Source organism: Podarcis melisellensis (genome assembly GCF_964234715.1).
Source record: "Podarcis melisellensis genome assembly, chromosome: 9".
Lineage (NCBI taxonomy): Eukaryota > Metazoa > Chordata > Lepidosauria > Squamata > Lacertidae > Podarcis > Podarcis melisellensis.
This window is the reverse complement of record NC_138541.1, coordinates 22283531-22295950: the sequence shown is the minus strand read 5'-3', so window position 1 is coordinate 22295950 and position 12420 is coordinate 22283531.

Below are 12420 nucleotides of genomic sequence, written 5' to 3'. Positions count from 1 at the left end.
CGAGGTGATTTATTTCAAGCATTTGTTAGCAGATTTAAATGTAAATTGTGGAGAACCAGTACAAGTTTACATTGATAATCAAGCTTGTATAACTTTAAGTAAAACAGAGGGTTTCAAATCACGTTCTAAACATATCTCTGTAAAATACCAAAATGTGCGTTGCTGTGTACAAGACAATATAATCACCTGTACTTATGTATCAAGTGAAGAAAATGTAGCAGATGTGTTAACTAAACCATTGGCAAAGGTAAAGAACAAGCGAATGTGCAAGGGTTTAGGTTTGCTGGAAAAATGATCTTCTACATAGGTGTATTTGATGTTAATTGTCCAGCAGAATCTGTGAGGGGGTGTTCAGTTTCTGTTAATTGATTCTCATGGGAAACTTGCAGATTCTGGCTTCAAACAATTAACTCAAGGCAGTGTCAATTTACTCTTGGCAGAAAGCCCAGGTCAGCGTGACCTAGAAACTGCTTACTCTGATTGGTTAACGACCAGCATTCAACTCTTAACTAGGGATTGCTAGCTCAGTTTGATGTGAGGTGTGTTAGGAGTAGAAGTGCTGTGTATGGTTTTGAGAGAGAGAGAAAGAGAGGATTTATTTTGCTTTTATTTGTATGCAGAAACTCTGCTGGTTTTATTTTCTCCTTTTTAATAAATCCTGTAAATAGTTATTCTGAGTCTAGCTGACTAGTCATTACTGCCGCAACTAGCTTCTTCGCTGTGCAGGAAAACTCTGCTACGTTTGGGCTAAAGCCAATAGGGCTATGCCTGACACTTCAAAGTTCCATGAAAGAAAGCTGCAGAGATAGCGCAGGATAGTGCACACCCTGGAAATGATCTCTTTCAGCTTCTGCCTTCTGGAAGAAGGTACAGGGTTATAAAGACTAGGACTAGCCGCCTGAGAAACAGTTTCTACCCAAATGCGATTTTGGTTTTAAACGCAGTGTAAGGCGTCTCTATGGGAGTATATTGTATTTTAAAATGGGGTATCAGAGTTTTTAGGGGGCTAGCCAGGTTGGGATGGCTGGGATAGCAGGCTTGTTGGTTTTTGAAGGTCTTAGGTAGATTTTTCAATTTCATTGTTCTATATGGGACAATGACAATAAAGATTATCGTATCGTATAGCATAGTTCAAATTGCTGATGCTTAGCTACAGGTAAACGACTTGGAACCAGGTACGTGAAGGGCCACCTTCTTTTGCATTGTTGTTGTTGGCATTCACCTGTCTCAAGAGACAATGGAGTGTGCTTTAGGGGGTGAAGTCAAACTTCTGCATTAGCAGCATTGAAGTGACCTTCCTGGGGCATAAACCTGGGCAGTGTGTATGGAAGTCCTGGGTTGTCTAGAGCCTTGAACCTGGCCTGGTAGCAGATAAGGTGCTATGTTCTGGCAGCATTTGCACCCCAAAGCAACATAGCCCCTGTGTTCACCAGCCGCCATCTCCAAATCTAGATCAACCTCACGAAAACACTGCTCAGAGTGCATTGCAGTATTCCAGCCTTGAGGTGACAGCTATGGTCAAGTGATGTTGTTCTTAAGACCCTCTGTTGAAAGCAATCAGTTAATGGCTATTCTTGTTTCTATTTATACTTATCTGCGGACAAAAGACCTTGTCTGATACAGTATATCATATTCTTCTGTGAGAATTGTTACCATGGAGCAAAACACATGAAAAGTGTTAGATCAGGATTAAAAATTGATACAGATTTTCCAGGAAAGAAATATGAGTAGGGCAAAACAGGAAACTCCTGTCCCTTTGTGTATCATTCTTTGGGGAAAATATATGTTTTTTCAATCCCAACATAATGCTTTTCATATGTATTCCTCTAGGAGAACTGTTCCAAAATGATTCCCATGGAGGAAAACATTACATCAGAAAAAAGCTCTTAGTCTACAAATAGATATAATATAAAGCATTTCACAGGAGAGTAGAATGAGAATGAACCAGACCCAAGACACTGGTTTTCAACCACTGGTTTATATAGATCAGGGGCAGCTTGTAAGCTGCTTATAGAAATCACAATCATGGAGTCGCATCTTCTGTCGCTGCCTCCTTATAGGAAACTTGGGGTTATATGCAACTCATTTTGACTCAGAATAATCTCATTGAAAGTAATGGACCCAACTTGGTCACGTTTACTAATTTATGTGGGTCTACTTTAGGTAAAACTGAGTTGCATACTACCCCCTAAGACATGGGTAGGCCAACTAAGGCCCGGGGGCTGGATCCAGCCCAATCACCTTCTAAATCCGGCCTGTGGACGGTCCAGGAATCAGTGTGTTTTTACATGAGCAGAATGTGTCCTTTTATTTAAAATGCATCTCTGGGTTATTTGGAGGGCATAGGAATCCGTTCATTTCCTACCCAAAATATAGTCCAGCCCCCCCCCACAAGGTCTGAGGGACAGTGGACCGGCCCCCTACTCAAAAAGTTTGCTGACCCCTGCCCTAAGACTTCATTGCTGGGTGAGGGTTATGTTGTGAAATACCAGATTCACCAGTGAAACTGGTCCATCAGGGCAAATGAGGCACTGCCCCCCCATGCCTACCTTCCTACTTGTAACCAGCCCGGGAGGTGGGTACTGGTCTCAGTATTGTTCTTGTGGAACTCAGTAGGGAGAAAGATGGGGACAGAATTAGAATTAATTGGTTCTGCCTCCACATTCTCTAGATCTTCTTGCTCTACTAGTCCAATGAGCACCAGCTACCACTAAAATACCTAGTAAGGTTAGGGTGAGTTTGGCTTTCTTAGTAAGCCTAGATCAGGCTTTGAAGGTTGGTCCAGAGGCCCAGGAGAGATGGAAGTTCATTAAGGTCATCAAAGCAAAGTTCATAAAAACTAGATCACTTAAAAACAGGACCATACACATGCAGCTTTTAAAATCATAATGGGATCAGATTAAATACTGAAATGGAGCTATAAATTAGTGACTCATCACACTCCCCATCCCTTCTGATAGGCCTTGCAAAGAGACTCATCTTCGCACATCATCAGGCTAGTTATGTCAATACCAGATATAGCTTAGAGTGATGTTCATTCCAGAGGCATGGAGTCACCACAGAGCAGGCCATCTCATGTACCATTCCCCCACAAATTTCTCTTGATGGTGAGACCACAAGCAGGAGATTCCCCTCCAGTCTTAATGCATAGACAGGTCAATATGAGAGGAGATGTTCCTTCAATTTTTTGAGCCCAAGCCGTTTAGGGCTTTATACATCAGCTTAAGCACCTTGAACTGGTCTCAGGAGGGAATTGACTAGTGCAGTTCCTTAAAGACAGGTGTTATTTGGGTCCCAACAGCACTCTGCCTGCTGCATTCTGCATTAGTTGCAGCTTCTGGGCCATTTTCAACACGACTTACTTTCTAGTAAGTGCACTTAGGATTGCAGCCTGAGTTACCAGAATACTTTAGATTTCTTCATCTGTACTTTGAGGGGAAAGGGGTCAAGAATTACGATTTGCTAAACAGATTTTATAAAATGGAAATGATAATTTGAAGATCCCCTGCATCTTTCTTTCTACATTGCAAATTTTATATGACCAGCAGTTAAAATAAGCGATGGCCCCATAAATTCCATGTTAATAGCCCAGTCAACAGTTTAAGCTTCTGTGGCCCTGGGTTTTCCATCTCCCCAAAGACTTTAGAAACCCTTTTCTTGTGGATTTATATTGCTGCAGCAATGGTTGCCGGTTATTACTTACTTAGCAATAGGAGAGGGGGCGGAAAGGGGAAAAGGAGAGGAGATGTAATTTGCTAACGAGAAGCGCATGCAAATGTCAAGGGAAAGGTCCACTGATTCATGTACTGTAGATGTATGACAGATAACGAGGGGAGGGGAGGAAGTTCTTTAAGTTTAGCTATAGTTGAGGTGCTGCCAGGAACGAGGTGTCAGGTTTTTCTCTTCACTGGTGGATTGTGGGGAGGATTCCAAACCTGAAGGGGATGAGCCAGCTAAAGAAATGCTGCTATCAGAAGAACCTGTGGGGTCTTCACGGCTAGGCCAGGCTTGAGAATATTGCTAGAAAAATTCAGCCTGTGCTGCTGAAAGAAGTAGTGCGACTCATGCAACACGTTGGCGATTAATATACACAGAATAATAAATTATACATTCTTTATCAACCTTCTGAGAAACATACAAAACATTAAACAAAGCCACAGAGACTTGCGAACTATCCAACCTAAAATGAACTTATAATGTCTGGTATCAATAGATTTTTCAAATGCTTAACTCAGTCTTTTAGATAAGTTCATGAAGATACCAACAAAAGGCAAGTTTGGTGTTATTCACAATACCGAGAGATGCTAGTGGAGTTGTAGATAGATGTTAATGAAGTTGTAGATGATAGAGTGCCGTAATTTTGCACCTGTTTCACCCTGGCAGTCCAAATAATCAAGAGGCCGCTGTTTGCCCCCAATGGGGCCCTTTTACTGGGGCTTGCAGCTAGCACACTCCCAAAATAGTTTTCCAGGCTTCTTCAGTGGTCTAATCTCAAAGTCTTGATACGTATATTGATATTCAATCTTATAGAGAATACAGTGGTACCTTGGGTTACATATACTTCAGGTTACATATGCTTCAGGTTACAGACTCCGCTAACCCAGAAATAGTACCTCAGGTTAAGAACTTTGCTTCAGGATGAGAACAGAATTTGGCATTGCAGCAGCAGCAGGAGGCCCCATTAGCTAAAGTGGTGCTTCAGGTTAAGAATAGTTTCAGGTTAAGAACGGACCTCCGGAACAAATTAAGTATGTAACCAGAGGTACCACTGTACTCTATAAGAAATTTGCTAAGCAAATCAGTCTCTTAAGCCAAGAAAGAGTAAAAGAGCCCCAGTGGGGGCGAATAGCCAACGTGTTGCATGAGTCACACTAAGTCTTGAGAATATGGCACTGGTGATTCAGACAATTGCACTGAGAAGGTGCAGAGGCTGCTCTGTGTCAGTAGGAGGTTACTGGAGAAGGCTGGGCTTCTTGAAGTCAAGCAGCAGCTTGCAGCTCCCAGTCAGGCTGCACCTGCTGCTACTGTCATGTCAGCGCTCAGTTCCTTGCTGCAGCGGCTGCAAAACTCTGTGTTTCCCAGAGCACTGTGTACAGTTCTGGTGATCTCACCTCAAAATGGATATTGCACATCTGGAAAGGGTTCAGAAAAGGGCAATGGAAATGATTGAGGGCCTAGAGCAAACTCCCCTGTGAAAAAATATTACAATACTTGGGACTTACTAATTACCCTCTCTTCTAAAACTAGAACTCAGGGCTGAATGAAGCTGAATGTTGGAAGAATCAGGGCAGGCAAAAGGAAGTACATCGTTAAACTAAGGCATTTGCTCCCACATGATGTGTTGATGGCCAACAACTCTGATCGCTTTAAAGAAGCATTAGGCAAATTCTTGGGGGATAAGACTGTTTTCTATCTTCACTGATGGAAGCAAACAATAGACCAATTAATGGAGGTGACAAATAGCATCAGTTTCACATGCTCTTTTGCACTGCTCCTGGTATGTGACAATTCGATCTGAGTTTATTATCAGTTGGTTTGTTAGTAGGGAGTGGCATTCAGGTGAATGTCAGATAGCCTTCCATATGTTTACTCAGAGTGGGGATAAGGTGGAGATAGTAGCCAGGTTTCTGCAGCACACAATGAGGATTTGTGAATGCTATACAACACTAAATTAAGTGTCCGATGCAAGGTTCCTAATTTTATTTTTTAGTTGTCCAGTAGCACCTTAGAGACCAACTAAGTTTGTTCGGGTTATAACGAAAGCTTATACCTAGAACAAACTTAGTTGGTCTCTAAGGTTCTACTGGACAATTTTTAAATTTATTTCGACTGCATCAGACCAACACAGCTACCTACCTGAATCTAATTTTATTTTTACTTTTTGCTGAGTGTTTTTTTTTAAATTGAACCCTATTGGAATCTTGTACTTATGCCAATAAAGGTAAAGGTACCCCTGCCCATACGGGCCAGTCGTGACCGACTCTAGGGTTGCGAGCTCATCTCGCTCAAGAGGCCGGGACCCAGCGCTGTCTGCAGACACTTCCGGGTCAGGTGGCCAGCGTGACGAAGTTGCATCTGACGAGCCAGCACCAGCGCCGCACACGGAAACAGCGTTTACCTTCCCGCTAGAAAGTGGTCCCTATTTATCTACTTGCACTTAGGAGTGCTTTCAAACTGCAAGGTGGGCAGGAGTTGGGACCGAATGACGGGATCTCACCCCATCGTGCAGGGATTCGAACCGCCGACCTTTCGATCAGCAAGTCCTAGGCACTGTGGTTTAACCAACAGCGCCACCCGCGGTCCCACTTATGCCAATAGCATGTCTTTAAAGAACAGTTTCTGGGAACTGCAGGTGGGGAGAGGTTCTTCTTGCAGGTGCCATTTGCTGTCCATAAGACATCTTCTTCAGCGGCCTTGCAGCAGTATTCTGCCCCAGCTGAGGCTTTTGGACCAACCTTACAGGCAGCACATAGAACACATTGCAATAATCCAATCTGGAGGTTTCTAAAGCCATAGCTCAGCTGTCCCAAAGGTGTGCCATCTGGGCTGGACAAGAGGCAGGGGGGGAGCCCCCATCTCCCTAAAATGAGAGGTCTTTGAGGCAGGACCCTGTGCAACCCAGCCGATTTCACCACACACACTTTCTCTTCAGGTTAAACTGATGCACACCTTGCCAGCTACTGCCTTAAAAACACTCGAGCTATGGTGCTCTGATAATGATATAGGCCAAACAGCTCCATATTGCTGAAGTTCAAATGGCCAACGCAAACATGCAATTTGAGTAAGTGTGGAGGTGTATTGAGCCGCTCCTTTGGAAAATAAGGTGTGCAAAAGCACTCTTTGGGGAATGTCTTTTCAAAAGGCAGCCCTGCATTTTAAAGCCTCTGTCCCACTCTAGAGTCTCCAGCCTTGAATACGGCGACAGTCACCTCATTTCCTCATTGCTAGGCACCTTTTAATTACAGCTTTACTTTTACAGTTGCGAGAGAACGCCACAAGTAGCAAGGGCTGCTGCAGCAAATGGAAGGCATTTAGCATCTCTGCATGGTGGCACAAAATGCTTACCCAGCAGAGAAAATGGTCATATCTACTCGCCACTTTCTCCTGGGGAAAATAATAGCTTTGGGGACACCGGTGTTGCTACGGCACAGTGAAACAAAGCACAGCCCTGGCTGTACAAGCTGAGAAGAAATCAGCTGGGTGGGGAATACAAATGGAATCAATTGAAAAGAGGCTCAAAAGAAATCATAATCTCATGTTAGCATCTTTCACCCTGGTTCTTTTGCTTAATAGGACTGGATTTTAGCAGTAATGCGTCTGGGGAGCCACTGTGGTCCACCAGCTCAGAGCAGGACTTCAGCTGCTTGTGTCCAAGTCCCACAAGATGCTTGTCCTGAAATAGCCAAGGAGATTTGCCCATGGAAGCAGTCTTTTTTGCATCCAGGGCTGATGCAGATGCAGAAGCACATCTGGATGTCTATGCACATGGCACCGTCCATCCTGGCTTTGTGGACATGGTTGGAAGCAATTTTTTTGCTGTGGATGGGAATGCGAATCTTCACCTGGGACCCTTCTGTGCCACTAATGTACCCATTATTAGAGTTGGATTGGGGACAATTTCTATTGTCCTAACTTCCCCACTTGGAAAGGCAGGGGGGATGGATGGATAGACCAATATTTACCTACTTCACAGAGCTTTGGTGAGGATCAACTCAGAAAGGAGTTGTGTAGAACTCAGAGGCTGGTGTAGAAAAACCTCTGAACTTTGCATAGACCCGAGAAACAACACTATGTTTGTAGGAGTTGTTGGTGCTCAAACCATTGCTTGAATATGCTTTGATTTCCTCACAGAACAAAACTACAAGAAGCCATTTCCAGTGGTAAAATCACCTGGGAATTAAGCGAACTAGTGCTGATACAATTTCCCTACAAATCTCCTTAAAAAAATCCCTCTGCAGATTTGACATGATTTGACTGCTGATGTGCAATATTAGTCAATATTTGACAGCTTCTGACACACATCAATCAATATTAGATAGTATCTGATAGCTGACATGCAGTAGCATTTAGACTACAATCTTATACCCTCGTACCTGGGAGCTCCATTGAGCTGAATGGGACATAATTCTGCGTAGATATTGATGTCATCAGGAAAGGGAGAGGAATTTTATTCAGTTGGCATTCAAAAGAGAATCTATCTAATTTGCACTTTCTGAAATGATGCACAAACTGAAGCACGGCCATCGTTCAAAATTTGAACACCTCTGAATTTTGCAGGGCAGTCCTCCAGCCAAGCAAAGTATGCAAAAATGCATGTACTAATGAAAAGTGTGCATTAAAATGCAAACATTAGTGCAAATAATGTACAGAAATGCATCATGCTAGGTAAATATAAATGTTAGGGAAAATATGCTTTGCAAAAATGTGTATATTAGGAAAAATTGCACATACACAAAAGTGTAAAATACCAGAAGATCACACTAAAATCCTGATGAATTTTCATGTGGACTTTTTGTTTTTTAATGCAAATGTGGTGAACTGAATTGAAGATTGGCAAAATGAGAGACTGGAAGAAACTGAGAGGTTCACCCAACCCTAAATTGTGTTCAGATTTTGTTCTAACAACCCACAATCAGGGAAAAATATAAAATCAGTGAAATTTAAAAGTTTGGCGAATATTGCATCCCTACCTTTCAACAAGTATGATCCCTATTGTAGAATATGGCAACTTGTCAAAATTTGACCATTACTTTAAATTTTGATTCAGCACTAAAACAAAAACTGGTTCTGATTTAATAGATAGAAAGGTGTAATCTGTTCCAATGAGGACCTTTGCCTCTATCTGTCCATCTGCGTTTCAATCTGCTTTAGCTATTCTTGGCAGCAGTTGTGGTGACCATTAAGTTCTGTATTACCCCACTGACTGCATTTTTTTTTAAAAAAACAAAACGAGCAGGTTTCTGGAAAGTCTGCAGTACACAAGGGCTCCAGCAGGGGTCAATATGTTTTCATTATTCCAAGACAGAAGCTCAGCAAGCGAGAAGCAAAAATGTTGATCCTAATTGGAGCCGACGCAAGGTTCTTCTATAATCCTCTGACATCCTTTTCAAATAATAATTCTGAGGTGGGTGGTGAGCTGGTGGCTGCAACCGCTCTGCTGACTTCTCTCAAATGAAGCCTAACTATTGTCATTTATTTTTGATGGCGACTGGCTTAATGTCAGGGGCCTTCTTACAGTTTCCTCCTCAAACCCTCTGAAGGACACGCTCCTAATTGTTAATCTATATGGGATAAGCAAAATTATTACACCCCCCTGGCTTAATTCAGCCCTTCAAAAAATAGGCTATAGCTGTACATGGTGAGACATCAAAACAACAACGACACTGACCACAAAATGAATCTGTAAAACGCCCCTGAATCTGATGATATTGAACTGACCCAAAGCATTTTAAAATGCCAGTGATTTCCGACCTAGTAAACAAACGTTTGAGGGAGGGGATGGAAAAGAGGATTTGCGAGGGATTCAGCTCCTAGAGAGTGAATAATGAAATGTTAAAACTGGCCATTTTATTAGCCAAAAGGATGAGCTGAATGTTATATGTGCAAACATTGGCCATAAAAAAATTAAAGATTATTGGAGCCGTCAAAGGCTGAGATTCCACCTTAAACAATAAAATCCACTTATGTAGGATGAGTGAAGAGAAGAAAACACCCACATCTGTCTATCTGTCTACCTGCTTATATATTATTTTTAAAACGTCCATTGAATCACACCACACACCAATGCAGTATACTAGTATAGGAAGCTCTTTTTCTTAATTTTTTGTCTTGTGGACATCACCAAAGTTTTTGGTTCCCAACTTTTTTGCTGGCCCTGCTCCTGTGACTGACTTGCTGCTGTATTTTTTAACAGGAGGCTGTGATGCAGAAAGAAAGTGATGAAGAAAGCTGCACCTGTTTAGTTTCTGCATGCTAGCCTGCTGATTTTTGATCAGCCATCTCCTACACTCAACAGAGAGGAAGACAGAGAGAGGGTCACAGGATGACCAGCAGTCACCCAACCATTAGAGTGACCCCTACCCTTTTTAACTATATGTGCAGATTGTAATAAGTAAATACCACATTCAGAGTTGAAAAGAGTAACAGCAAAAAATCAGAAAAAAATGAAATATAACAGTATGCAAATGCACACAGCACAATTTCAGTTCAGCTTTCTCTCTCTCTCTCTCTCTCTCTCTCTCTCTCTCTCTCTCTCTCTCTCTTTCCTTCCTTCCATGTGATGGTGATGTCAGTTTTCCATACCAATAAGACTCAAACAAGAGATGATTCTTCATTTTCAACCTTTTCTTTAACCATAGCCCAGGTTGTTGTTGTTTTTTTAAATCGCTTGACTGTATTCTCCCTCTTCACAGATTTTTATAACAAGTCAGTTCATTCATTAATAGAGGATTGGACCCTCTGCAATTTAGTTGCAGTTAGGTTCCATTGAAATCCATTAATCTGTTTCTGGAGGTATCAGTGCCAGTTTAGGAAACGGCAGCCTCTACTCTTAGGTCGGGGTAGGTTCCATTGCAAGTCAGCACAGAGACTTATAGACGAGCGGTAAAATTGATTATTTATTTAAAGAAACAGAATACAAACAGAGAAACCTATGGGCAAGACTGGCCCCGGTAAAACAGCCTCAGACCCCCACCTCCTCCTCAGTTGCCTGTCCTATGTCTGCAGTGCTTTCTACCTCTTTTTCCTCTCTCTCACTCAAGCCTGTTGCTTGTTCAGCATCGAACCATTCTACCCCCCTTTCATCCTCTGACCTGCCTTCAGTGTCCCATCACCACTCCCTGGCTCTGAACCTTCCTTTTCTAGAACTTCTCTAGCAGGGTTCTCCAGTCTCCCACCACTCCTCCTCACCCAGCCAGTCCCTGACACCTTACATACAATATGAGGTTGTCTCACCCTATTGCGAAAAGTATTGGTTTCAGGATACTAATGAGATGGCCACTCCTGCTGAGCTTCACTTGCTCGCTTCCTGTATATCAGGTTGTTGCAACAGGGACAGGAGTAAAAAAGTAAAACAAAAGGCGGCAACTCTGCTCAAGTGGCAGACATGCCGACAGTCAGATTTTGCAAAGGTGAGGGGAATACCTCGGCATAGCAGCAGGGGGGAAAGGAGGGCAGCACTTAAGAATGAAAAACAGACCTGGAGGCTCTGACTGGTGCTCAAGAGATGAACGTCTATTGCAACATGAACTGTGCCTTACGCATTTCGACATTTGACTTCTTCAGGGACCTACATCCTTTGCACTGTCATATTCCAGTGTCAAGAGTTATAGCATTCCACTCTGATGCAACGTGTTTTGATTCAAAATGCCTGGAGGAACATTTCCCAGTGCTGCTGCTCAGCCTTCCCCAACCTGGTGACCTCCATATGTTTAGAGCTATAATGCCCACAGGCAGAGATAATAGCCAAGGATGATGGGATTTGTGGTCCTGCAGCATCTAGAGCAGCCTTTCTCAACCTGTGGGTACCCAGATGTTGTTGAACTACAACTCCCATCACCCCTAGCTAGCAAGGCCAGAGCTCAGGGATGATGGAAGTTGTGGTCCAACAACATCTGGGGACCCACAGGTTGAGAACCGCTGATCTAGAGGACCATGACCTACCAAACTTGATTTAGGTTGCATTTCATCTATAACAGATACAGGAGGGGGAACTATTATCTGAAAAATCTGGAGAGCACCAGATGGGTCTGCCCTAGCTCTTGACCGTGGAAGGAGAGTTCTTGCCCTTGTTGGAAGATGTAACAGGAACAAGGAATCTGCTTTCTCCCAGATCAGACTATTCATCCATCAAACCCAGCTCCAGCATCCCAGGCAGAGGACTTTCATGTCACCTGCTGGCTTCTAAGTGCCTTCAACTTATTTATTTAAAATATTTATAGGCTGCCTTTCCAAGCAAAGCTCTCCCAAGGCAACTTACGTGATAAAAATGTCCAAAAGGCAAGAATCACTATAAAAACAAAGCACAAAATCTATGAGTACCCCAGCTTTAAAAGCTAAATAAGCCTGCAATAATAAAACACTCATCCTGCCCAGAACAGAAAATCTAGTTTTCCAACTCATCAGCACTACAACAAAAAATATGCATCACATCTAGGCCACCTGAAACATTTAAGTGTTCAAAGCCTTTCTTAAAGGATGTGCTATGATATTCTTCCCTAATGCTGAAACCCATCATTTAAATTTTAGTCATAATACATTTTCATATATGAAACACTCCATAGTCTCTTATGTGGGGGGTATGTAAGCAGAACCATATAACCCGGGTACACCAGTGGCAGGTGATACATGCGGTAAGTTTTGTCAGGTGTCCTTTATTAAATCACATGGTAAACTACACCTCTGGAATAAAAATAAATTAAA